The following is a 27,314-nucleotide window of genomic DNA, read 5'->3' as shown; positions in this document are numbered from 1 at the left end:
TGGAATGTGATATGGTCTGATATCACTGGTGCAGTGTGTATTCAATTCTTCAAATTCTTGAATTTCAAGCCAGAGATGAGCATTTAACAATTAATAAAACTCAGCGAAGTATGGTCTGGAAGAGGGAGAGAGCTCTATTCAAAGTGCTTTTTAGAATATACAGCGTTTCTTTCCCTTGATGAATACAGTGATCTAAGCTTTCCATTATTCAAACATGGGGTGAATAATAATAAGGCGCTGGCTGGGACTATTAAGGAGGAAAAAATACTTGGAGGGTTTTATAAACCTTTACGTTTAAACTCGTTTGACCTCATCTCTTGGAGAAAACATTCCCAAGACTCCTTGCTGCAAGCTATTTTATTTTCTATTCAGGTCAGAGTTGCTAAGAAATCCTTGCTCTCTTCAATGTAAGAGGCAGTGGGTTATAGAATCATCAAAAGGAGACACAGGGAATAGCTGCAAGGCGATTGCCTTCCTCCTATGGGGACAAATGCTGGATTCCACCCTATAATGTGTTCCTCGTGTAGCTGAATCTTATTTCACTGGTGGGTGTAACCAGAGACCTTTGCCCCCAAATTCATTGCAAGCGGCTGTGGACAACAAAGGCCCCTCGACGACTGATGAGTTCTTCTGGAATGAGCGTAATCCAAAACCCATCACAGAGTTTTATTAGAACCAGCAAAGGCGACAGAACTATTGGTCATAACTCCAAAGAAGTTAGAGAAAACCCACACACTTCAGGGACTGATGCAAAGCTATTGCTTTAACTAGAGGTTCACATGAAGGATTTTTTTCTTTAATTTCTCATTGACTGAAGGCAGAAGAAAGTGCCAGTGTTGTCAAATTTGGGCCACTATTTTGGCTTTTTTTTTTTACTTTTCTGGAAAATGTGATCACAAGCCTCTCTAAGACAGAGAATATCTTCTGTTAGTTTAAATTTGACACACCTCATCTATAACTCAAGATGATTATAGGAACTAAGTAGAACTTAGCCTTAGCTTAACTTGTTTGCTTGGCAATGTTCTCTTGTTTTTACTGCCTTTTGCAGGGGAGAAGACAAACCCTTGAGAATTAATGAAATACGATTCAGACTGAGTCAGAAACCTAGCTTTTATCAATTATTGAAATGGTACCCTAGGAAAAGTTCTCAACTTCCCAGTGGATTTGGGACAGCAATTATTATCAAGGACAATCTAATTACTTAGGGTTCATCATTTTAATTTCACAGATGAGAAAATAAATGTTACTGAGAGAAATTCTATACTTTGCACAAACAGCAGAGTGAGCAGGTGTGGAGCTAGACACTAAAATCTCACTGAGGCTCATTTTCCATGCACTCAGTTTGCTCTATAGTGTTTTCTTCTGTAGAAAATACTTTCTCTAGGACACTTTTCACTGGACATTCACCTACTCTTCCTTCCCCAGTCATGCACTTTGCCAAATTTTGGACCAACATATAAACACAAACTTTAGTTTAATTCTGAACTCCAGTTTGCTTGTAATCACCTCTCTTGCATTTCTGGATCCTAACTGGCATCGCAATATGCTATAAATTATGGAAAGGAGGGATTTGGGATGTTTAGAATATCAGAGCATCCATAATTCTGTTTCCAGAAACCTGCTACTTTCTGGACCACCCCAAAATAGTACATCAATGGAGCTTTTGAGATAATTCTATTATGACAGCATGGACGATGCTGTAATATAGTTTTTATTTTATATGTCTGTCAAATCAACTATTTTTAAACTCAAATAGGGCAAGTGCTGAGTTTTCTAAATTTGTAAGTAATTTAGTTAGGTACATGAAATGGTTATAGGAAATTTTTCTAGACACAACCAAAGAAAAATTTATATTGGATACATACACACACAGTTATTTAACAGATTCATATTCACACTTAAAACATTTACTGTATTTAATAAACTCCCTCTTAATATAAGCCAATATACTGTCAATATACCAGGTAGGGAACCATACGTATGAGATCTCTGCCCTCATAAAGCCTTCTGGTTATTTGGGAAGACATAATTATACAAATAATAGCAAGTGCAAAGAGTTCAATGAAGAAATAAGGTGGGTGCTATGTAGGCATATCTTTAGTAAGTGTGGGCGGAGATTGCTAAGAGGGCTTTCTGGAGAGTATAGCATTTAAGCAGAAATGTAAAGGATGGTCAGGAATTAGTTAGGTAAACTGGGGTGGGGAGAAAGTTCATTCTAAGCAAAAGTAACCAACACATGAAAACCTCAAAGATGGGACAATCTATGGCACTTTTATGACACCGACAGAAGTCCAATGTGGCTGAATGGTAGAAGCAGAGCCCTGTGGTGGGTTTGAGGGGATGCTGAAGTAATGGGTCGGGAATGTGCTGGTATCAAAAAGCAATAGGAGGTGTTGATGCATTTAAAATTTTGAGCAGCAAGAGCTGATTTGAATTTTAAAAAGAATGCTTACATTTGAAAGAAGCATCAATTTGAACGGTATAAGGATGGATTTGAAAAGACTAGTAAGGATGCAAATATAATAGAGCTATATATGCTGGTGGCTTTAACTAGGATAACAAATGTAGGGCCGAAGAGGAGAGAGTTAAGCAAATGGATTTGAAAATACTTAGGGAGAGTAATCAATCAGTTATTGATTGAATTTATCCTTGTGGGAGGATAAAAAAAAAGATCCAAGATAAAGTTGCAAATTTCTAATTTTAACAACAGTTGGACGGTGATACCATTTATCAACATGAAAAACCTGGGGAAAAAGGAAATTTGGAGTGGGATGGTCATGATAACTATATTATCTGATGTTTATTGAGCATTTACTATGTGCCAGTGACTAAGTGTTTTATATATATATGTTATTTAATTTTCTTATGACTTTGAAGTAGACACAGTTATGGATGATTTATGTAGCCCTCCCTACAGTCATATAGCTGTACCTGGAAGGACTAGGATTTCAGCACAGTCTAATCTCAGAAGCCCTGAGTTTACTTATTACCCTATTTGAGGATTCATGTAGAAATGCTGATTAGAAAGTGAAATATATAGTTCTAGATCTCAGAAGCAAAGACTAAACAAATGATATACATTAGGGTCTCATTGGATTAGTCATGATGGGCTATAAAATCTCAATGATTTAACAGAATAAATGTGCGTTTCTTGCTCACATGTCCCTCTCTGGTGGCTCTCCTTGGCAGCTTCTCTCTAAATGTTGACTCAGAGATCTAGACTTCTTCCAACTCGTGGCTCAACCACTCTGGGATTTCCTTGGAGTCCTCCACTGGTTTCTCTGCATTCAGTTACCTGATGAACTACGAGAAGGAGTGCAAGATATCTCACGGTATTTTAAGGAGCCAGAATTAGAAGTGGTATGCACCATTTCCACCCAAATTATAGCGGCCAGACAATTCATGTAGCCCTAATTGGTCACTTACACTTAGCTCTTGACTCAGGAGGAAAATAGATTTTTCACAATCATATAGATGATGACTGAAGCCATGAGAGTGAATGAACTCCCCTAGTGAATGCGTAAAGAGTTAGAAAGATGGCCTAGGTCCGATATCTGACAAGATCTGTATAATAATGATGATGATTAAGAATAGCTAAAACTTTTAGAGCACTTACAATGTTCCAGGCACATTTACATATATTAATTCATGGACTCCTTATAAAAGCCCTTTGATGTACTGCTATTATATCTTTTTTTATAGAGATAAAGAAATAAAGTTACAGAGATAGTAAATAACTCTCTGGAGGTCACATAGTAAGTAAGTGGCAGAATAAGAATTTGAAGGCAAGTAGTTTGTTTCCAGAGTCTATGAGTTTAATCTATGTCATATGCTACATAATTACTAACCTCAAGTACCTGAAAAGTGTCACATTAATATGTAAGTATCTTTGCTATGAGTTCCCAAGGGGCAGGACTAAAACTAATAAATGGAATTTAAATTATGGTAGCGTTCAGCCCTGGAAGAAGGCAGCTCTAACAGAGCTATCTAAAAGAAAGCAAACTGCATCCTGAGATAGTGAGATTCTCATCTTTGGAAGTACCCAAGCATAAGAAGAACAAATCCTTGGTAAGGGTGTCATAGAGAGGATTCAACCATCAAATGAGTGCTTGGGAGAGATAACATTTTTTATTATTAATTTCTATCTTTAAGTTCCGGGATACATAACATTTATGTTCTCCATATATTCACCATTTCTTCCAGTGAGTGTATAACACTTCTGCCAGTCTGATTTCTGAATCAGTTACTTAAACTAAGTTCCAATTTCTGTATTTTCCACATATTCGCCCTGAAAGTAGGAGGAGAAAAAAAAGGAAACATAAAAGAAGAATGTGCCTCCATCCTTAAAGATCTTATAACTTAATTAAAGAGCAAAGACATACAGGTGTGTATCATCCTTGAATTGCCAGAGCCACCTGTTTAGAATCTAATCTGGAAGAGATTGAGAGTGATTTACAGATAGCAGAGGCTCTCAAGGTTAGCTCAGATGTGTTAGCTCTCTGCTCCAAAGTCCTTTTGCTCTCCGCTATCAAGGTTGTTCTCCAGTTTTAGCAAGCATTGAATCACCTGGAGGGCTTGTTAATCAACCTCAACTTTCTTATTCAGTAGATTTAGGTTGGGGCCTGCAAATTTGCATTTCTAACAAGTTCCCGGTGATGTTGCTGCTGCTGGTGATGTGATCTCACTTTGGGATTACCGCTCCAAGACTTATCATTCAATATCATAATCTTCTGTTTATGTGTCTAGCTTCTTCTTTTGAACTGGAACAGAGACTATCTTCTTTGTCTTTATATATGAAGGGTCTACCCCTCCGTTCTTCAGTAAATTTGTGTGAAGTAAATAATTTGAAAGAAATGTGTAGTTTTCTAGAAGCACAAAGGAGGGAAGAAACTATGGCAATCAGCAGGGAAGAATCCTGTGTCCCCTCCTCCCACATGTTTGGAAACATGATTCTTGCAAGGAGGTGTTTAAGTTTAAAAGCAACCTTATGCAAGCACAAATGTGTATACAAATACCCCATTTTATAATTATGCACACAGGACGACAGTCCTCAAAGGAGCATCAGAATATTCCCATCTTCCTTTTTTGTCATTTTCCTTCATCTTCAGACTGTCACAGCCACTTCATGAAGGAAAATATTCTTTCTTGTACATTGAATGTAATTTGCCCCTTCCTGGAGTCCATTCCCTTTGGGTTGGTGTTGGCTGAACTTTGCAGTCTTCACTGAAGGGGGAACCCTTTCTCACTGTTCCCTGGGAGAGCAGCCCCTTTGAAGTCACAGCTGGCTTGACTAAACTCATTTCCTCCATCCACAATGTGCCTCTGATGTAGTGTTGGCTAAGGCTCCCTCTTGCCGGCTCCCGCTCTTGAAACAGACCCAAGTGCAATGTTCAATGTGAGTGTTTGGCTTGGCTTAAATTTGGCCGAATCATCTGTACTTTGTTTCATTTGAAAGCCTTACTTTTTTTCTCTCTTTCTTTTCTCTCGCAACTAGTTCATTCCAGATGTTTTTGATTTGTCTTTTAGTGGTCTACTCCACCCAGTTCCTAAATCAGTAAATCATTTTCATGCTTCTTCCAAAATCTAAGGAAAGAAAATGCTCAATTAGAGGGAAACTGATTGTAGGTCTCATAGAGTTTACACTTGGGGATGGCTGCTCTCCTCAGGAACTACCTTTGAAAGGTAGGAGAAAATGTCTTGCTTGAGAATACTTAGATTTGGCTTTGCTTCACCCTCCTTTCAACTTTTCAGCATTTGGAATAGGAAAGCAGGCAAAATGTTGATATGCTAATATTATGCATGTCCAAGCTCATCCTCTACTTTAAGGCTTGATGTGTAATTGCTATTCTTGCTTGAAGTCATTCAATTACTGAAGTGCAAATAGAAGTTCCCATTATCTGAACCCATATGTGGCGGTGATAGAATGTACTAACATATAATATTAATGGCCTTTCTCTCTTTACCGTCACCTTTTACCCTTCTCGGCATTTTGATTGTGATGATGAGGGTAAGGACAAAATGTTTGCTTTATTATCATTATGAAGAGTAAAGAACTTGTCCTTGGTGGAAATCACAGACCCGATAGGCTAGTCAAAGATTTTAGAGAGAAAAGTCAGTAGATTCCCTGAGTTTGGGAAGAGAGTTTTGGCTATATTGAGAGCAGAGATGAGAGATTGAAGGCAACTGACTGTATAATAAGTTAAAAAAATGGAGAAGAAAATTTTAAGACATTTTGCCATCACAAATGCAATTTCTCTCTGATGCCTTTTCAAGTGATTTTAGTTAAGATTACATGTCTTTCTAAGACTTTTCTTTTGGAGAGTATATGTTTTGTCTTTCAGATTTGATATTCAGATGAGACATACTGTTCAGGTTGCACCTATAAAATGTTGTGATACTTAATTAATTTCATTCTGCTGTATTATCATCTGACACCAGAACCCAGCAGAAGACAAATGGCTTTTAGAGCTATACAGATGCTCTAGTTTTTTGTGAGAAGAGTTCTAGTTACTCATGGCATAATGCATTTAATTAGGTTAATTACTCAGCTTCTCTGAATCACTTCTTAAAGGTGATTATATTAATATCCAACTTGCAGGACCATCTTAAAAATTAAATGAGATCATTTAAAGTACCTGTCACTGGTAAAATTTGTAACTGGTGTGTTGAACAACCATAAATCATAAAGTGGCATCAAAACACAGCTTCATTTTGATCTTCAACTTTAACTTTGTTATTCAGTTACTCAGTTATCCAGGCCACTAGTTGAAAATGTTGGCAGATTTCATCAATTTTTGGGCATTCTTAGATAATAGGTAATAGATGATAGAAAATTATCCAATCACGCTGTATATCAAAATCAGATGAGTCAGAAATGTCTAGTAAATGTCGAATTCAATGTGATAATCTAGAAGTTAATATTATAGCCTTCATTGAAAGATAAGACATCTTCCCCTAACCCATTCATTAAGTTGGGCAACCTAAGTAGGCCAGTCTATGTTTGGGAGGATGGGGTATGAGTAGCCCCCTCTTTTCACTCACCTTCCTTCCCTCCTTTACTGCGTGTTCACCTGTTTTCTAAAGCTTGAATTGACAGCCTGCCCTGCATTGAATGCAGGAAGAGAATTTGGATAGAGGTGAGAATTCTGATTTGGCCAGTTGTGAAAATGCTTCTTATCTGAGCCTGTCCGATGAGTTCAGTTAACATTTTTTCTGATGAATATTTCTGTGGGATCTTTGGAGCCTCCCCACAGAATTTCTTTTAGCAGGATGTCATGGGCATAGGAAGGGTCATAACTCTTGGTCAGTGTAACCCTGATACACATTAAACTCATATTTCCAGCAGTCTACTCAATATACGCTCAATGGATGTATGGATGTCTTTGCCCTCTGGCAAAAGCCCCCTTTGGCAGGATCTATATTTAAATGACTGACCTTTCCAATGAGATTCTGCATCCGAAGACTGAAATTCATACCGAGGGAGGTGCAGTGATTTTCCAGACCCCTACTCCCACTCTGTGATGGCAGGCCATTTCACCTTGCGCTATACCTGAATATGCTGAATATTCTCCAGGCATGTGCTACTCATTAGGCCACAGCATTTCCCTAAATTCTCTCCAGAATGTGTAGAACATTCTCTTCAGCCAGAGAAACTCTCTTTAAGCTTAAGGTAAAATAAGGTGAGAGTAGGGGAGGAAGGGATGGCATCAGAGCACAGCTTTTTAAAAATAAATATTTTCCAGAAAAACATTCTTTCTAATCTCTATTCTTTCATCACCCTTTTAACATCTTTGTGGGTTTTAGGTCCATATGACTCTCAGACTTACTCTGAAACTTCTGCAGGTGACGCAGAACCCCATCTTGGAACTTTTTATCTATTTCATCTTGCTGCTTTAATAAAAACTTCCAAGTTTATATCCTGTTATACACCCCAATGTCACAATTTTTGTATTTTACCATCACCAAATGAAACATAAGTTTTTTGAAAACTCTAGCAATTATAATGTCTTTGGCACAGTCTATCGTATACCTAATATGGCAATGCTCACAGAGATCTATAAGAAATTAGTTTTAATTAAATTGAATGCCTCGGGTTTGTCTTAATTAACACATATGTAGAAATGTGGTATGGTTGAGTGATCTATAAATATATGCTGAATTAAAGAAAATGAGTTCACATGAACTCTGACTTTGCTATTTGGCTTTGTAACATGAGGTGAAGCATCACTTCAAAAGATAGTTTCTTATTTATCAAATTGAAATTTTGTTGCTATCACCTATGAGCCCCTTTTATTAATAGCTGTAAAAACTCCAGAATTGTATAATTCTACACATGGATTTTTCTTATTATAATAGTTTCACATGTGTTCCTCATATGGTCAAGTAGACAGCAAGGGGATTGTGGGTAGGACTATGGATCACCTGTGTGTTTGTAGGAGTAGATGTAGTTGATAAAATTTTTCACCTCATCTTCTGTAAAGAGCCTAAGTGTCCTAGAAGAGACAGGTTAATATGGATCAAAAGCAATGCCAAGCATGATACTGTTGGGTAATCTTTCTAATTGGTGGGTGATTAAGAACTGATTAAGGGATAGAATGTCACTATAGTGTGCTCTTTTGGAGTCTTCTGTTTGGTTTCTCTTGTGCACATTATGGCTTTGTGAAATTTGCACATAGATATATAGGCAAAGCAATTTCTATAGGATTCAGTAATCTACAAGTCCTATGCAGAAGAGCCATCTGTGAAGCTCAAAGGAAGGAGTGATCGCCTCACCTCTGTGGGGTTCAGAGGAGCTTTCACTGAAGAGAGGAAGTTGGATGAGACTTAGAGAATGATTAAGCATTTATGAGATAGAAAAAGAAGAAAGAAAGCTGACCTTAGGTAGAGGAAAATGGAAGTATTGATTTTTCTCTTCCTTTCAATGGGATTGGCAATAACTGAGAAAACTATGAAGAACTGGGACCCAAATGAGCTTTGGCAATATATACTAACAATAAAAATGCACTTACCAATGACACAGTAATCCTCTTCTGAGACGCACATCCTGGAGAAGCTGTCATATATGTGGACATGGAAATATGTCACAAAATATTTATAGCTGTATTATCTATGATAGTGAGAAATGGGAAGCCATTTAAATATTTATCATCATATATATGCAGCATATTAATCTGTGAGAGTACTATGATAAGGTGAATGAACTAGCAATACACCCATCAATATGAGTAAATCCTGACAACATAATATTGAGCACAATAAAGAAACATTTTATAAGAATCTTAATATGGTACTCTTCACATATAAAGTCTATAATATGAAAGAAAACCCTTGACATTGTTAAGGAATTCTTTTGTATTAGTATGACAACATTCAGTAAAATAATACACACAAAGTTTAGTGGTGGTTATCTTTGGGATAGGAAATGTGTGAGAGAAGAATGGGAACAAAAAAGTATATACAAAGAATATCAATTGTATTGCTAGTGTTAGCTCTTAAGCCTAGTGGTAGGGGCATTTTTCTTTCTGGTATTCTTTAGAATTATCTGAACATATTAGATGCCTGAAATATGTGTGCCATATACATGTACACAAAAAATCTTTTTAAAATATAAGCCCTATTGCTGGCAAATGTACATTGAGACATATGACTTAGGCTAGAGAGCAAAATGGGCTCTCAGTGCTTCCTCCTAAATGAACTTTGCCCTCCATCACAGGGCAGGAAATCTCTACACTACTGACCTTGTCACAATGAAGCAGGAACAGAGAAAAAAGCATGATTCACGTTGTAGGTGGTGAGTCACAGAGGCTGACCAACTTGCTCTCTTGATCCATTAATTAGACAAATCTTTCCTCAGCAGAGGCATGAGTGAGAGGTTGTATTAGTCTGTTCCAATGCTGCTATGAAGAAATACCCAAGGCTGGGTAACTTATAAAGGAAATTAATTGACTTGCAGGTCTGCAGGACTAAGGAGGCCTCAGGAAACTTACAGTCCTTGCAGAAGGGGAAACAAACATGCCTTTCCTCACATGGCATCAGGAGAGAGAAGTGCTGAGCAAAGGGGGAAAAGCCCCTTATAAAACCATCAGACCTCATGAGAACCCACTCACTATTATGACAACAGCATGGAGGAAACCACTCCCATGATTCAATTACCTCTCACCAGGTCCCTCTCATGACACATGGGCATTACGGGAACTACAAGATTGAATTTGGGTAGGGACACAGCCAAACCATATCTGAGGTGGTGAAAATGTCCAAGATTGTCCTCATTATTTCTGAGAAAGCAGAAGTTTCTATTATAAGGCCCATTCCTTCCCTTTCCTCTTTAATAACCTGAGCCCTCAATTGATACTTATGTTATTTATTAGAAAATAAGTTTTATTGATATAAAATGTGTCTGAGTTATCTATAGCTATTCTACTACATAAACTAGGGCTTTAGTTAATGTAATTAGATTTCTAAAGAGTTTCCTGATTATTTGGAAAGACAAAGGAAACAAACACCTCTTGAGTGCCCATCATGCCTAGTCTTTTGCAACTTTGCAACTGTGATGCCCTGCTCTGACTGGTTCCCTGAAGAAGCATCCCCAGTTGCAAATAACTTATAAAACCGTTTAGACCACCTCAGGTCTGTTTGGGTAACTTGTGGTCCACAACTTACTTGAGAAAGGCAGATGGAGAGCCAAGAAAAACCTGGTAAGGTTAGCAATTTTCAAATTTATTCAAACATTGCTCTCATGTGCTTTCAATACAGCATATTTTCCCCCAATTCTAATACCTGTAGATCATCTTGGGAAGCTCTGCATAAAAAAACATGCCCATGATGGCTGATGAGTGGGGTATTGGTGGCTGCAAACTAATTTCCAGAATCTAGTTCTACTAAATTTCAAGGTCAGGAGGAGAGCCAGTTAAGAAATAGGAACAAGCTGTATGTTGAAATTAGAGGTGAACTACCATAATGGTTACCATAATTAACCTTGAATAGGTACCTAAAAGCAGTACATGGCATTGAAGTTGGGCATCATGCCCATTCTTTCATCACCAAAGTTCTCAAAAAGGGGAACACATTGGAACTGCATGATAAATAATACAACAGTCATGTGAATTATATAAAGCATTAGTTTTAGTTCTATTTGATTTGTTACAGAGTAGATAATAAATTTTTCATCGGGAGAATAAAGCAAGAAGATGCCATGTCCTTTATGGAAGAAAATATACCATGACTAATCTGAGCAATCTATAAGCCCCTTCCCAAATATTTCAGTCTGGAAACAACACTAAGAAAGCCAACAGTCAGATTGGAAGTACAGTGTCACAGAATCTGAAGGTTAGATAGTGACGGCTCCAATTAGGGCTCCCAACAAAGCAGCCTATAATGTTGGGGGAGAAGTTGTTTAATGTCTCTAAGTCAAATTTTATAATGCTATTGGTCATAAAGATGTTCAATGAGATAATGCATGTAAATAAGTAAGGATATAATGGTTCATTCCAAAGTGGACTTAACTTTTTCCCTTAAAGGTTGCTCCTTGACTTCAAAGCTGAGTATTCTCAGTTGAGTCAAATTTCTCAACACCTAGCACTAACTGAGAATTCTACACATGTATTCAGAGAGACTTTTCTCATAGCGTTTCTGCAATTCTGTTGTCAGTCTTGACTAGGAGCCTGGGGGAAATCATTACAGTATTTCGGAAATGCTTATTCAGTTTTACTTTTTGTCAAGTGGTGGCTGGATTTGGGTTATTTCTCTGAACACATCTGCCCTGAATTTGCATATATAATGAAAACAATTCTTTGTTAAAATGTTGTGTTTTTTTTGGTATGTTTAAATTTAATTTTGAAATATTTTGTTGTGGCTGAGATGCATGCTTTCCTAAGAGGAATTCCCTTATTAAAAAAAATGTGGATAATCCATAGGGTATGGTGGCTTAGAGAAACAGCAAAAGACTAGAAACACTAGTATATTCATAATTCCAGCAATTCCCAGCTGTGGGAGGAAGGAGTCAATTATCATTTAAACAAAATGTTTACTGAGGTATAGAAACATACACGTCTTTTTTTTTTTTTTTTTTTTTTTTTTTTTTGAGACAGAGTCTCTCTTTGCACAGGCTGGAGTGCAGTGGTGTGATCTCAGCTCACTGCAACCTTTGCCTCTGGGGTTCAAGCGATTCTCCTGCTTCAACCTCCTGAGTAGCTGGGACTACAGGTGCATGACACGACACCTGGCTAATTTTTTGTATTTTCAGCAGACATGGGGTTTCACTATGTTAGCGAGGATGGTCTCAATCTCCTGACCTGGTGATCCATTGGCCTCAGCCTCCCAAAGTGCTGGGATTACAGGCATGAGCCAACATGTCTGACCCCATACACAAGTCTTTAACATACAAATTAGTAGTTTTCATATATGGAATATTCTCCTTCTTTTTAAATTATAGATTCAAGGGTTATATGTGTGTGTTGTTACATGGGTCTATTCCTTCATGTTGAGGATTGGGTTTCTAGTTAACCTATAACCCAAATACTAGACATATACTAAATATGCAGTTTTTCAACCCTCTTCTCCTTCCCACACTCTCCCCTTTTGGAGTCCTCAGGGTCTCTTATTTCCATTATTGTGTCTATGTGTACCCATTGTTTAGCTTCTACTTAGTGAGAACATGAGGTATTTGATTTTCCATTTTTGAGTTGTTTCACTTAGGTTAATGGTCTCTACCTCTATTTGCATTGCTGTGAAGGACATGATTTCATTCATTTTATGGCTGCATAGCATCCCATGGTGTATATATACCACATTTTTAAAATCTAATCAAACATTGATGGACACTTAGGTTGATTCCATGATTTTGCTATTGCGAATAGTGCTGCAATAAACTCACAGTGCAGGTATCCTTCTGATAAAATTATTTCTTTTCCTTGGAGTATATGCCCAGGATTGGGGTTGCTGCGTCAAACTGTGGTTGCAATTTTAGTTCTTTGAGAAATACCCATACTGTTTTCTACAGTGACTGAACTAATTTACATTCCGACTAACAGTCCATAAGAATTCCCTTTTCTCCACATCCTTTCTAACAGTCCTTTGACTTTTTAGTAATAGCCATTCTGACTTGTGTGAGATGCTCTCACATTGTGGTGTTAATTTTGATTTCTCTGATGATTAGTAATGTTGCACATTTTTTCATTTGTTTGTTGGACACTTGAATGTTTTCTTTTGGTAAGTGTTTGTTCATGTCCTTTGCTCACTTTTTAATGGGGTTATTTGGTTGTTTGCTTGTTGAATTATTTATTTATAATAGATTCTGGATATTCGTCCTTTGTCAGATGCACAGTTTGTAAATATTTTCTCCCATTCTATAGGTTGTCTGTTTAGCCTGCTGATTATTCCTTTTGCTGTGCCGAAGGTTTTTACTTCAATTAAGTCCTATTTATCTATTTTTGTTTTTGTTGCAATGGCTTTTGAGGACGTGGTCATCGATTCTTTGCCTAGGTCAATGTCCAGAAATTTTTTTTCCTAGGTTGTCCTGGAATTTTATAAATTTATATCTTATAATTATGTCATGAATCTTCAGGTTTTTTTTTAATTTTTATTTTTTTGTGAGAGATAGGAGTCCCATTTCATTCTTCCACATATGGTTTGCCAGTTTTTCCAGCACCATTTATTTTATTATTATTATTATTATTATTATTATTTTTAATTGTATTTGGGCTCTGGAGTACATTTGCACGTCCAGCATCCTGCAGGATTGTTGCATAGGTACATACATGCCATGGTGGTTTGGTGTCTCCACGCCCATCTCCCCGGTTGCCTACATCAGGCGTTTCTCCAGGTGTTATCTCTTCCCCTCCTCTCCGCCTACCACAGATGTCCCCCTCTCCTTTCCCCTCCACCCCCTTACCTGGCCCAGTGAGTGTTGTTTCCTTCCCTGTGCCCAGATATTCTCATTGTTCATCACCTGCCTATGAGTGAAAACATGCAGTGTTTGGTTTTCTGTTCTTGTGTCAGTTTGCTGAGAATGATGATTTCTAGGTTCAACCGTGTCTCTACAAAGGACACGAATACATTGTTTTTTATGGCTGCATAGTATTCCATGGTGTATATGTACCATACATTTTTTTTTTGTCCAGTCTATCATCGATGGGCATTTGGGTTGGTTCCAGGTCTTTGCTATCGTAAATAGCACCACAATGAACATACATCTGCTTGTGTCTTTATGATAGAATGATTTATAATCCTTTGGGTATATAACCAGTAATGGGATTGCTGGGTCAAATGGAATTTCTATTTCTAGGTCCTTGAGGAAGCACCACACTGTCTTCCACAATGGTTGAACTAATTTACACTCCAACCAACAGTGTAAAAGTGTTCCTTTTTCTCCGCATCCTCACCAGCATCTACTGTCTTCAGATTTTTTAATGATCGCCATTCTAGTTGGTATGAGATAATATCTCAATGTGGTTTTGATTTGCATTTCTCTAATGACCAATGATGATGAGCATTTTTTCATATGTTTGTTGGCTGCATATTTGTCTTCTTTTGAAAACTGTCTGTTCATATTCTTCACCCACTTGTGAATGGGTTTGTTTGTTTTATGTTCCTGTAAATCTGTTTTAGTCCTTTGTAGATTCTGGATATTAGTCCTTTGTCTGATGCATAGATTGTGAAAATATTTTCCCATTCTGTTGGTTGCCAGTTTACTCTAATCATTGTTTCTTTTGCTGTGCAGAATCTCTGGAGTTTAATTAGATCTCATTTGTCTATTTTGGCTTTTGTTGCCATTGCTTTTGGTGTTTTAGTCATGAAGTCCTTGCCTGTGCCTATGTCCTGAATGGTTTTGCCTAGGTTTTCTTCTAGGGTTTTTATGGTGTTAGTTCTTATGTTTAAATCTTTAATCCATCTGGAGTTAATTTTTGTATAAAGTGTAAGGAAGGGGTCCAGTTTCAGCTTCCCGCATGTGGCTAGCCAGTTTTCCCAACACCATTTATTAAACAGGGAATCCTTTCCCCATTGCTTGTTCTTGTCTGGTTTGTCAAAGATCAGATGGTTGTAGATGTGCCAGCACCATTTATTGATTAAATTCTCATTTCCCTGTTGTTTATTTTTGTTGATTTTGTTGAAGATCAAATAGTTGCAGGCTTGTGGCTTTATTTCTGGGTTTTCTTTTCTGTACCTTTGATGTCTTTCTGTCTGTTTTTATAATAGTACCATGCTATTTTGGTACTATAACCTCATAGCATAGTTTGAAGTCAGGTAATGTGATTTCTCTGACTTTGTTCTTTAGTTTTAGGATCACTTTGGCTATTTAGGCTTTTTTTGGTTGGGTCCCAAATAAATTTTAGGTTTCTTTTTTTCCTAATTCTTTGAAAAATGACATTGGTAATTTGATAGGAATTCCAGTCAATCTGTTGATTACTTTGGGAAATAGAGTTATTTTAATGACATTTATTCTTTTATCCATGAGTATGGGATGTTTTATTCATTGCGTTCATCTATGATTTCTTTATTTTTTCTTTGTTTTTTTTTTTTAATTGTATTTTAGGTTTTGGGGTACATGTGAAGAACGTGCAAGATCGTTGCATAGGTACACACATGGCAGTGTGATTCTCTGCCTTCCTCCCCATCACCTATATCTGGCATTTCTCCTCATGCTGTCTCTCCCCATCTCCCCACCCCCTGCTGTCCCTCCCTTATTTCCCCCCGGCAGACCCCAGTGTGTGATGCTCCCCTCCCTGTGTCCATGTGTTCTCATTGTTCATCACCTACCTATCTATGATTTCTTTCATCAGTGTTTTGTAATTCTCCTTGTAGAGGTCTTTAGCCTTGATTAAATATATTTCTATGTATTTTATGGGTTTTTTTTGTGGCTATTGTAAATGAGATTGAGTTCCTGATTTGGTTCTCAGCTTGAGTGTTGTTGGTGTATAGAAGTACTGCTGATTATTGTGCATTAATTTTGTTTCCTGAAACTCTGAAGTCATTTATCAGGTCTAGGAACCCTTTGGAGGAATCTCTAGAGTTTTCTAAGTATATAATTATGTCATTAGTGAGTAAGACAATTTTACTTCTTTTCCAGTTTGGATGCCTTCTATTTCTTTCTCTTGCCTGATTGCTCAGGCTAGAAAATCCAGTACTATGTTGAAGGGGAGTAGTGAGAGTGGGCTTCCTTGCCTTATCACAGTTATGAAGAAGAATAATAACTTTTCCCCATTCAGTATAATGTTAGCTGTGGGTTTGTCATACATAGCTCTTATTATTTTGAGGTTTGTTCCCTCAATGCCTGGTTCATTGAGGGTTTTTATCATGAAGGGGTTTTGGAATATTTTCTATACCCAAGAGGGATCCTTTCTTTCACTTCAGAAGTCCATACCTGCTCCAACCTCCCTAAAATCAGGTAAGAAATTTTCTGACTACTATCACCACAGTTTAGTTCTTGACTTTCATGTAATTGAATTATACAAAAAATAGTGTGTCCTATCTTGTAGGTGTCTTCTTTCACTCATTCATTGCTTTGTCTGTGAAATCTGATGGTAATATTGCTTGCAGTAGATGTTCTGTTTGTGTTGTTGCACAGTATTCCATTTTATGAATTTGCTGCACTTCATTTATCCTTTCTGCTATAGATAGACATTTGGATTATTTTAGTTATTAGCTACTATAAATAAAATCTTTCGAAATTCATATACTTTGAGTGGAGTTTGAAACAAAAGAAGGCTCTGCAACAGGTCCAGGCTGCTGTGCAAACTGTCCTGCCACCTGGGCCATATGAGCTAGAAGATATTATTCTTCTTAAAATGTCAGTGCTACATAGGGATGCTGCTTGCATCCTTGGCATACCTCTATAGTTGCATTGCAGCACAAGTCCTTGGGATTACAGAACAGATTCCTGCTTTCCTTCACAGATGATTACTTTCCTTTTGAGAAACAGGTTTTTTGGCCTGCTGTTTGTATTGCCACTAAATCTTTAAAAGACATTTTAGTTTCTATCAAACTGTCTCCTTTAAGATGGTGGGGAACAAGATAAGACTCGTGAATCCTATTAACATGGGCCTACTGCCAAACGTCTTTGCCCATGAAGTGAGCTTCTTAATCAGAAGTAATTCTGTGTGTAATAATGAAGGTGGGTAAGGCATTCCATGGATGGTAGTTTTGGTAGAAGCATTATGTATAAGGAAAGTGAATATCTATTCATGCCTATTCCAGTAAGAACAAAATATTGCCCGTGTTATGATGGAAGCACTCCAATGAAATTAACCTACCCCAAGGAAATGTGCCATATTAGGGATACTGTGTTAGTTTCTGTTGCTAGAAGACTGGGCACTCAGCAGTGGCCAGAGCCGGACTGACTTTGTTGAGTAGAAGTTCATGTTGCTGAGCCCATGCTTAACCTCCATTTCTGCCACCATGGCCACTTTGTCATTAGCCCATTAGGCAATGACAAGGGTGGCTGGGGAGAGAAGCTCACTAGTATCCACTTGATTATTAACATATTTCTCTGCCTAGGTCACCATTTGGTGTGCATTCGTATAGGACATAAACATCTTCATTTTCTTGCAATTCAGGGAGTCCATCTGTATACCTCTTCCCCTAACCTCCTTGTCACCACCTTACTTCCAAGTCTCTGACTCAGACTGAAATTTACACCACTGGCTTTCCTGGTTCAGGGCTTTGGACTTGGACTGAAGCTATACCATCTACTCTCCTGGGTCTCCAGCTTGCCAACTGCAGATTTTGTGACTTCTCAGCCTCCATACTGTGTGAGCCAATGCCTTACAGTAAATCATGTGCATACATACATATACCACATACATATATACATATATTTATACACATACAGATAAAGTATTCTATTGATTTGTTTCTCTAAAGAACTTAGAACAATACAAATTTTGGTAGGCAAATATATTCATTTACCTATGCTGAGAAATGGAATTACAGAGTCATCACATAGGCATGTGTTTAGTTTTAGAAATAGACAAGTTTCAAAAGGTTTTTCAAAGTGACAGCTTTCATTTAAGGGGAAAAAGTGATCTTTTTTTCCTTTGGGTAGGGAGGAAAAGAGAGCAAGAGATGCAATTGGTCCATATCTTTATAAGTTTCACATGAAACAATAAGATTATGTATCTCAGATGTTCTCTGTTTTAGATAGAAGAGGTGGAAATAATTTTTTTTCTTAGGGAAAAGAACCCAAAGGAGGATACTGAGTGCTTTCCTTCCTTTTGATTCTTCTCCTTGTTTGCTGCCTTTTGGTAAAGACATAGGTCACAGCCTACAGATAGATGGAAGAACAAAACAGAGATGTCAAGTAAAATCGCAGAGCTAAACTGTAAATAACCCTGATATTTTAATACTAAATCAAACTATAGAAAGAGCCGGAGTTACCTTTTCTTAGATATACTGTGGAAAAAGAAGGAAAAGAACAAGATTAATAAGAAAGGTTAATGAAGAAACTACATAATTATACCTGTGTCTCTTTCTTTAAAAGCTTTAAATACCATTTTAAATATAGTGTCTGGTAAAAATCAATGTTTACTTTGGAAGAAAAATTGTTTCTTGAGGATTCAACTTCCAAAACTATACCACAAACGATATAAAAAAACACTGGAATCCACCTTATGGTTGCCTTGTAAAAGGAAAAACAACTTCAGTTAACCTCTCTTTAGGAACCAGATTATCTACGACCATGATACTACAAATCACTATCTTATTAATTATTCATGTATGTTCTTGTTGAGACCTTGATGAGTATGTGTCCTGGATATTTACAGGTGGCAATCCATCCCTCCCAGTCATTACAAATTTCTCTTAGGATCGGCAATACGAGTACATTGTTAGCTGCAGGCTTCAGAAGGCATCTAACTATTATATAGGGCTTTGGGGGTATTTTAAAATTATTTGGTTCTATGCCTAAGCTAAATGGGGATGTGGAAACTACCTGCCTTGTGATCAGTGCAAACATATACAACAGATAATTCAGGTTCTCACAGGAAAAGCTATATAAACATTTTGTAATGTGAACTTAGGCATGTCACTCTCCCTCTTTGGCTCTCAGCCTTTTTATCTGGCAGAAATAGAGGTTTGAGGAGATAATCTTTAAAGGCGTCTGCCAGTTCTAATGCTCGATGACTTTATAATATTCATCTGGAAATGTAGTTCTTTTACCAGTAGATCTCAGAGACCTGAATTGTCAATATTTATCAAAGGAAGCTAATCAGTTCAACTAGACAAATGGAGTGTGACCACTATTGGGCTGACACTGTTTAAAAAAATCAAGAAAAAGTTGTGGAATGAATTGATGAATAAATAAATGCATGCATCAACAAAGAAAGCACTACACAACCAGAGTGACAAATTTGTCCGAGATATAATTACTATACTTCGTTGAATGCAATACTAAAACTGAGTGCCAGTAGATGCCTGAGTAACTTTTCTTAAATCTTGGATACCCTCTGATTACAATGCTTAGTGTGGTATAGAGGGAAAAAACATGGTGTCAGAAGATCTGATATCACTTCTTGAACCTACTACCTATCAGCATTGTGACATCAGGAAAAATCACATCATTTCTTTGAATCTGACTTGTTAGTTATCAAAAACTTAGTTGAACTTGATAGTTTAACTGTCAAGGACATAATTTCTTAGTGATCCAATAATTGATGATATTGTGAAGATAAGGTTATTTTACAAACTGAAAATAACTATTCAAGTTTTACTTCATTTGTATTATTAACAAACAATGTGATTTGAAAACAGAAGGGAATTAATGCAAGAATTAGGACCAGAAGATATCAAGGAGGCTTCACAAAAATGGCATTTGGCAAAATCATTATGTTTTCAGTCCTTTCCGTTTTCTGGTATGAATCAGGCATAAATTAAGGAATTCAACACAAATTGACCATTTATTTTGTGCTAGACCCTTGCTACATTTTAAAGGTGCCAAAATACCCATATTGTGATTCTTTTAAAAAATATTTTCATTTTTAATTTTTGTGGGTACATGGTAGGTGTATATGTTTATGGGGTACATGAGATGTTTAGATACAGGTATGCAATAGGAAATTAGCATATCATGCGGAATGGGGTGTCCATCCCCTCAAGCATTTATCTAATTACACTCTTTATGTTTTTTTTGAAATGTAAAATTAAGTTATTATTATGGTTCTTGATCTTATAAAGATCACAATCTTGTGGGATTCCTACATATTTGCTGAAAACTCTGTTTCAGGCAACTGTTAGGTTCCAACAATATAGTGGGGAATATGGAAGGCACTGACATTGTCTTGAAGAGCTTACATGTGGGCATAAAACATAGATTTTTCAAAAAATCAATTTTGATACAATGCCATAACTGCTATGTTAAAGGACTTGTAAGCTGTTAAGGGAACCCATTTGGGGGGTACTTAAACTAACAGGGAGAGAAGAGGAGAGTGTTTAGAAGTGGTGTAAGTCAGTGTTCCTCAAAGCTGAAATGCATAAGATTCACCTGCGGATCTTGCTAAAATGCAACTTCTGAACCAATAGGACTAGGATGGAGCCTGAGACTCTGTATTTCTAACAAGCTACCAGGTGGTGTTGATGCTTCTGACCAGTAACTTGCAATGAGACTTATGGATGTAGGAAACACGATAAGTTTTAAAGTAAATCATTCATTTGACATCTGTGACATGATTTTGCCTGATTGGTCTTTCTTTCTGGAGAAAACAAACAACAGAATTAAAGACCAAATCATTTACTTTCCTTCCAATGATTCTCAAAAGCTCTAAAGAGGTATGCTTTCTAGGGAGGCATATCTAAACTATCAAAGAATTTTGTTTAAGAACTAAGCCCACCCCAAGCCCTTGGTGCTCCCTTTGCCTGATAATCACTACTACAGTGAGCCCCTTTAAATAAGAGATTGTTGAAACTGTGTATCCTGAAGACATGTTGAGATTGAAAACCACTACTACCATTTAAAGCCTCACACAGATTTAGAGTTTGATAATATCCATGAAATCTGTTGATAGTTTTTTTCCTTTAATTCTTCTAGCTTTAAAATATCATTATGGAAATAATGTTAAAAGTCCCTCTTTTCATTCTTCTTGGGATATAGGGATGGGTAGGCAAGTTGACTGTCATGTTGAAGAATACACAGTAATATGAATGACATTGAACCCAGACAATTATCATAGAGTGGACAATATACTGTGTATACCTTTAGACAAAGTCTGGGTGCCCAGCTCTCCTTTGTGTGGCTTTAAATGAATCAGTTAATTTCTCTAAGTCCTAATGGCTCATGTTTAAAAAAGGTCAATAGCATATGGCTCAGGGAGTAGGCATCAGGATCCAGTGAAATGATGTGGGTAAAACAGTTGGCAGCTAGTAGGTTTTTCATCAATGTTAGTGTCCTTTCTCTTCCCCACTCTATTTGGAGTAAGAGAAGTTTGGATTTAGTGTTCTCTTTCCACCATTTTTAAGAAAGTCTTCATCTCTATCAAACAGAAAGCCTAGAAAACATCTGCTGCTTTTCCTTTCTCTTGAAAAACATGTGTATGAAAATTAAGGCAATGAAAAAGTTCACCTAAGTCTTGCTTACAATTCAAATGTTGTCATGTAGAGTCTTTGTGTTTTCTGTGAGTTAGGACTCATGATTGAGTTCTGGGTCCTTTATCTATAGAGATATCTGTTCATAAAGTTAGATCAATATGACTTAAGAATATGTCCAATAATTGGGAGATTCAAAATCAATAGATATTTAATTAAATTTTCCCCTAACAATCACAGCTATGCTACAATAAATGGACTATCACAGGAGATAGCGAGTGTTCTAACACTGAAGCGTAAGCAGATATTGAATATTGATTGTTTAATTACCTATTTCATGCATCAAAAACCTATTGGATACCTTCTAAGTGTTAGACACTGTGCTCAGCATTAGGGAAAGGGTTGGGATTACACACATGATGACCGATATAGCCAGATTGAGAACTTGAATCCTTCTAAAAATATTCTTTACTTAAAAAAATATTTATTTAGCAGGGTGGGTAGAAACATTCAATAGATAAAACTTTTATGTGTAACATAAAGGACTTATTACATGTTCTACAAAATATTTTACTTATTTGAAATTGTATTACAATTATAATTTTCTGAATTAGCCTACCTTATTGTGATCATATTGAAGAGTTTAAATGTTATATACGCTAATAAAGACACAAATTTTAGTCAATAGAACTAAGTCACGCCCTGTTTGGTCTGGGGATGTAGCTGATTTTGCTGATGCCAGATAGTGCTCAATTGGCTAGTCATCCCATATTGATGGTGAGGCCCAGACTGGATGCTGTAATTTATACATGCCTGTAGCAACAAAGCCTAACAGACAGAGAGTAAGTCTGCTGAAGAACATTTTAACCTTTCACTCAGGTATGCCATCTCCTTCCAAAGCAGTAAGACCAGTTTCCATTTTGTAGCTGTGTAAGGTTAGTGTGAATAAATAAAATCCAATGAGGGCCATATTTCCAGTTTGCTCCAGGTTTGTTTTACTATACCTCAGAGATTGCATGTCCCAAGAGGCTGCCTGACTAACCCTTTAATATTTCTTGTTCCCAAGTAGTCTAATAATTATAAAATCAGGTGTGAAAACAAATAACCACAAGATAATGTGGTAAATGTTGTGGTGATCATTTCCACCTGGCACTAGTCAAGGAGAAACAAGGTGAGGCCACAGAGTGGTCAAGTGGCCACCAGGACTCCGTGGGAGCTGAGCTAGGTTAGAAAGGTCTTCTAACAATAAACAGCAAATATCTCAGACATTTCATGTTCAAGACAGGCTGTTGGTTTATGTGATTGTTGCTTTCTTTTCAACATGATCAGTTTGGCTATGATTTTATAGACTGTATAGAGGGAAAACTAGTGATGAACTTCTAAAAAGGAAGTCATTTACTGTTTCTCCAGAGAATCTATTGATTTTTTTAAAAAAAGGGAAGCCATATTCTGCCATTTGAGATGTAAGAGCTCTTTCCTCCAGAGTGTTGTTAAAGTTCAGAATAGGATTCACTTGCAATCTTTTGTCTAATAATGTCCATAATTAGATGATGAGGGAATGCTTCCCCTATTTTCACTTACCTAGTTCATTTGGCTTGTGACGAGTATATAGGACCCATTATAATCCAAATACCTAAAAGGATGAGAATGAGGTCTTGATAATGTCTTTGTGCTTGCTTCCCAAGGATTTATTTTTAAGTTAGTAAAGAGAATATTTACTGAGTGTTTGTAGCGAGCCTTGAATTATGCCCAACATTATAGGAGATCCTCTCTCACCCCAAACTCATTCTACCTCGTCCATTCCTATCTCTGTGAATGGTACCTGTTTCTACACAGCTGCTTATGTCAGAAATTCAGGACCCACTCTGCACTGCTCCCTCTTTCTTACCTACTGTGTTAAGTAAATACTGTTGATTGGCCAGCTATGACACCTGTCCTTTACTGATAAACGCTAAATTACTCTCATGTAGGTACATTAATCAATCACTTGGATTACTAAAATTACTTTTTTAATTATAAAGATTTCAAACATACATAAAATTATAGTGTAACATAAAAACATCTCTATACTCCCTGCCCAATTATTAACAAAACTTAACATTTTTATACATGATTCAGACTTTTTAAAAAATGGAAACAGTTAAAATCCCATTTAGTATTTATCTGTTTTCTTCACCCTCTTCCTTCCTTCATCAGAGACAAGAAGCCATGCACTTGTACATTCTTCTATTTCATGTTTTTAAAATATTTATTACACATACATGTGTTTATAAATAGCATTTGATATTCTGGGTATTAAAATATATCAATATGGTATTAAACTGTATACATCATCTTAACATTACAACTTCTTTTTCTTTTATGTTTTAATCTTTAATAAATTCTTTATTTGTCATCATTGTGGCTCATTTTAGCCTCCTCCCCTTGCTCAATGTAAACTCCTGGTCCAGCTTGACTCTTACCTTTGAGATCTATTTACTTGTTCAATTTCAGTATGCCGACAGTCCCTGACTTACAATGGTTCAACTGAAGATTTTTCAACTTTATGATGGTGAAAAAGCAATATGAATTCATTAGAAACCATACTTCAAATTTTGAATTTTGATCTTCTCCTGGGCTAGCAGTAGGCATATTAAATGCATCTTCAACTTATGGTATTTTCAGCTTACACTGGTTTATCCAGAAGTAACCCCATTGTAAGTCTAGGAGCATCTGCAAATGTTTGATAATAACAGAACTGTTAACCTGCATCCCTGTAGAAAACAACTTTATCAGCTAGAGCACAGCACTTAGGTACAATTTATTTTGCCTTTCTGCAGCATCTACTTATTTTCAAAGTTATTTGGGTCAGCATTTTCCTCCACTCACCACTTAAAACTGATCTGTTTCATACATTTGAAATGTACAAAAAGCCAGAAATCCAGGACCCACCCTGGCCTGCTCCCTTTTTCTTACCTACTGTGTTAAGGTAAGTACTGTTGATTGGGCAGATATGATACCTGTCCAATTTAATGATAAATGCTTACATTTGTAATGTATGAAACAGAATCCTTTTTCACAGCTGCCTTATGTTGCAGTGTCTTGAACCTGTAAATAATTTTTAAAATTTGCATACATAAAAGTTTACTCTTTGTGCTGTAAGGTTCTATGGATTTTGCCAAATACAAAGTGTCATGTATCCACCATTACTGTATCATAATGAATAGTTTTACTACCTACAAAATCCTCCATGTTTTACCTATTCAGGACTCTTCTGGCAAAAACTGACCTTTTTATTGTTGCTATAGTTTTACCTTTTCCAGAAATCCACATAATTGAATCAGGTAGAATGTGGCTGTTTTAGATTGCCTTTTGTTTTTAACTTAGCAATTTGTATTTAAGATTTGTCCACATATTTTTTGTGGTTAAATAGCTTATTTATTTTTACTCTTGAATAATGTTCCATTATATAAATTTACTTCATGTAGTTTGTTGAACAATTCATCTACTGAAAGACCTCTTTGCTGCTTTTAGCTTTTGGATATCATAAATAAGACTGGCATATCATTTACATGTGTGTTTTTCTGTGGACATACGTTTTCAAACCAGTTGGGTAAATACCTAGGAATGTGATTGCTGGATCATATGGTAAAGCTAGACTTTCACATTGCTGGTGACAGTATAAACTGCTACAAGCTTTCTATAAAGTATTTGCACATTATTTCTCAAAAGATTTCACATTCTAATACCATTTGACCCACTATTTCTATTTCTAGGAATGCATCCAAAGGAAACAATTACAAACGGGAATAAATATTTATGAACAAATATGTGCATTATTTATGAGAGCAGAAACTGGAAACCACCTAAAAATCCAGTACTATGAAAATGAATATGTAAAGTATTACATATGCTCATGTGAAGAAATAGAATGTAATTATTAACAATTACATTTGTAATGTTTATTAATGATAAAAATACTTGTAACATTAAGTGAGGAAGGTAGATTATAAAATTATATTATCTCAATTATGTAGAGGAAAATGCTTAGCACAAGGCTGAAAGAAAACATGTCTAAAATATTAATGACAGTTGCTTCTGAGTATAAAAAAGAGGTGATTTTCTTCCCTGCTTTGCTGAAGATGTCTGTAATTTCTGATTCTCACTCTAAGTATTAAAGTATTTGATAACCCAGGAGGGATTTTAAAATCATTTTAATAGGGTATTTTGGAAGTAGAGACATTTTTACACCCAAATCCAAATACTACCACCTCCATGAAATCTTCCAAAGTCCCCTTAATTAAAAAATAACTCCCTACTTGATTAATTTTACTCACATTAATTTATCCATTTAGCAATCTCTATGTCATATGCTATGGTTGTGATAGGCCCATATTCTATGCCCTACAGGAATCCTGTATTTATAGGACAGGAAAGCACATAATTTTTTTTTCATTACGAGATTTGCACAGCTTTCTTACTAATAGCCAAAAACTGGAAACAACCCAAGTGATTTTAACTGGATAAATGTATAACAAAGTAATATCTCATACAATGAGATATTACTCAAAAATTTAAAAAAATGAACAATTAATATACATGAAAACATGGGTGAATGTCAAAAACATTATGCTGAACAATGGAAGTTACAGGATAATGAAATATCTTCAAAGGAAAGTACATAATTAACAGAGTGATTTTAAAAATATGCACCATATCTAATGAATGTATTTATACAGTGACTTGGGATAACAGAGGAAGGAATGACAACTTTGCTTTCCTGAAGAGGTAGAATTATTGACTTGGCTTATAAGGGCATTCAATGGAAGTCACCTGTTAAAGAATCAAACATGGGAAGATAGGGATTTGTAATCACAGGTAATAGGGGGTGCAAAGTTTCCAGTAAGCTTCTGAGTGGATGGAAGATTAACTGAGGCGAAGTTAGTCTAATTAGACAAGAGGCAATGATTTATGGACTTGCCTGCCATGTCATAATTTGGGTTGGGTTTTATAATTTTACATTGTATTAGGGAACCATTGAAGGTTTGGTTTAGTAGGGAATTGATACATCCACTTTCTTGTTATTTAAAGTCTGTTTTCCCACAACACAATACAGTGTTTGGCATGTAATATGTATATTTTTGAGATGAAGTCTCACTCCGTCACTCAGGCTGGAGTGCAATGGCATGGCCTCAACTCACTGCAGCCTCTGCCTCCCAGGTTCAAGCAATTCTCCTGCCTCAGCCTCCCAAGTAGCTGGAACAATAAGCACGTGCCACCATACCTGGCTAATTTTTGTAGTTTTAGTAGGGACTTGGTTTCACCATGTTGGCCAGACTGGTCTTGAACTCCTGACTTCAAATGATCCACCCACCTCAGCCTCCCAAAGTGCTGGGATTACAGGCATGAGTCATGGCGCCTGGCTCTGCCATGCAATTTTAAACAGGCTTGGCATTCAATAAATGGTGGTGGTAGAAGAGAATTCTGACTTTGGTCAAAGGCAAGTCGTGTCTGAGATTGGCAGAAATGATCTCTTGTGGGTGTTTGGAAATTGAAAACTAAAACTCAGATATAGTTTAGAGAAAGGATTCTCAGCAACTTTTCATGATCGATCTCATAAAGAGCCTTTTTAGACACTTTTTACCTCATAATCACTGCACCCCTGCAAAATTTGAACACTGGAGATATACTTGTTATTTATCTAACTTTATGTTTATCTGTGCTTCATGTGGAAGAAGATACCATTTTATTTTTTACCTCTTTCCCTCAAGATAAATTTTTGTCCATTTAGTGTTGATAGGATCCCCACTGAAAGTACATAGGTTGAC

At 36.6% G+C, this 27,314-nt stretch overlaps 1 long non-coding RNA gene across 1 annotated transcript in view; it reads left to right on the top strand.

Annotated features, from left to right (window-relative positions):
• The first annotated feature begins 5,331 nt into the window (after nt 1-5,331).
• LOC116529562 overlaps nt 5,332-27,314 on the top strand; it is a 25,958-nt gene continuing 3,975 nt past the window's right edge. The window contains exons 1-2 of the long non-coding RNA XR_004259548.1: nt 5,332-5,395; nt 24,327-24,475. This is a non-coding gene — a long non-coding RNA (uncharacterized LOC116529562). The remainder of the gene's footprint in view (nt 5,396-24,326; nt 24,476-27,314) is intronic.

Source organism: Sapajus apella, unplaced genomic scaffold (genome assembly GCF_009761245.1).
Source record: "Sapajus apella isolate SASKATOON/1434 unplaced genomic scaffold, GSC_monkey_1.0 scaffold3, whole genome shotgun sequence".
NCBI classification, from domain to species: domain Eukaryota; kingdom Metazoa; phylum Chordata; class Mammalia; order Primates; family Cebidae; genus Sapajus; species Sapajus apella.
Note: the sequence above shows the minus strand (reverse complement) of the source record. Positions and strands in the feature narration are given on the sequence as shown.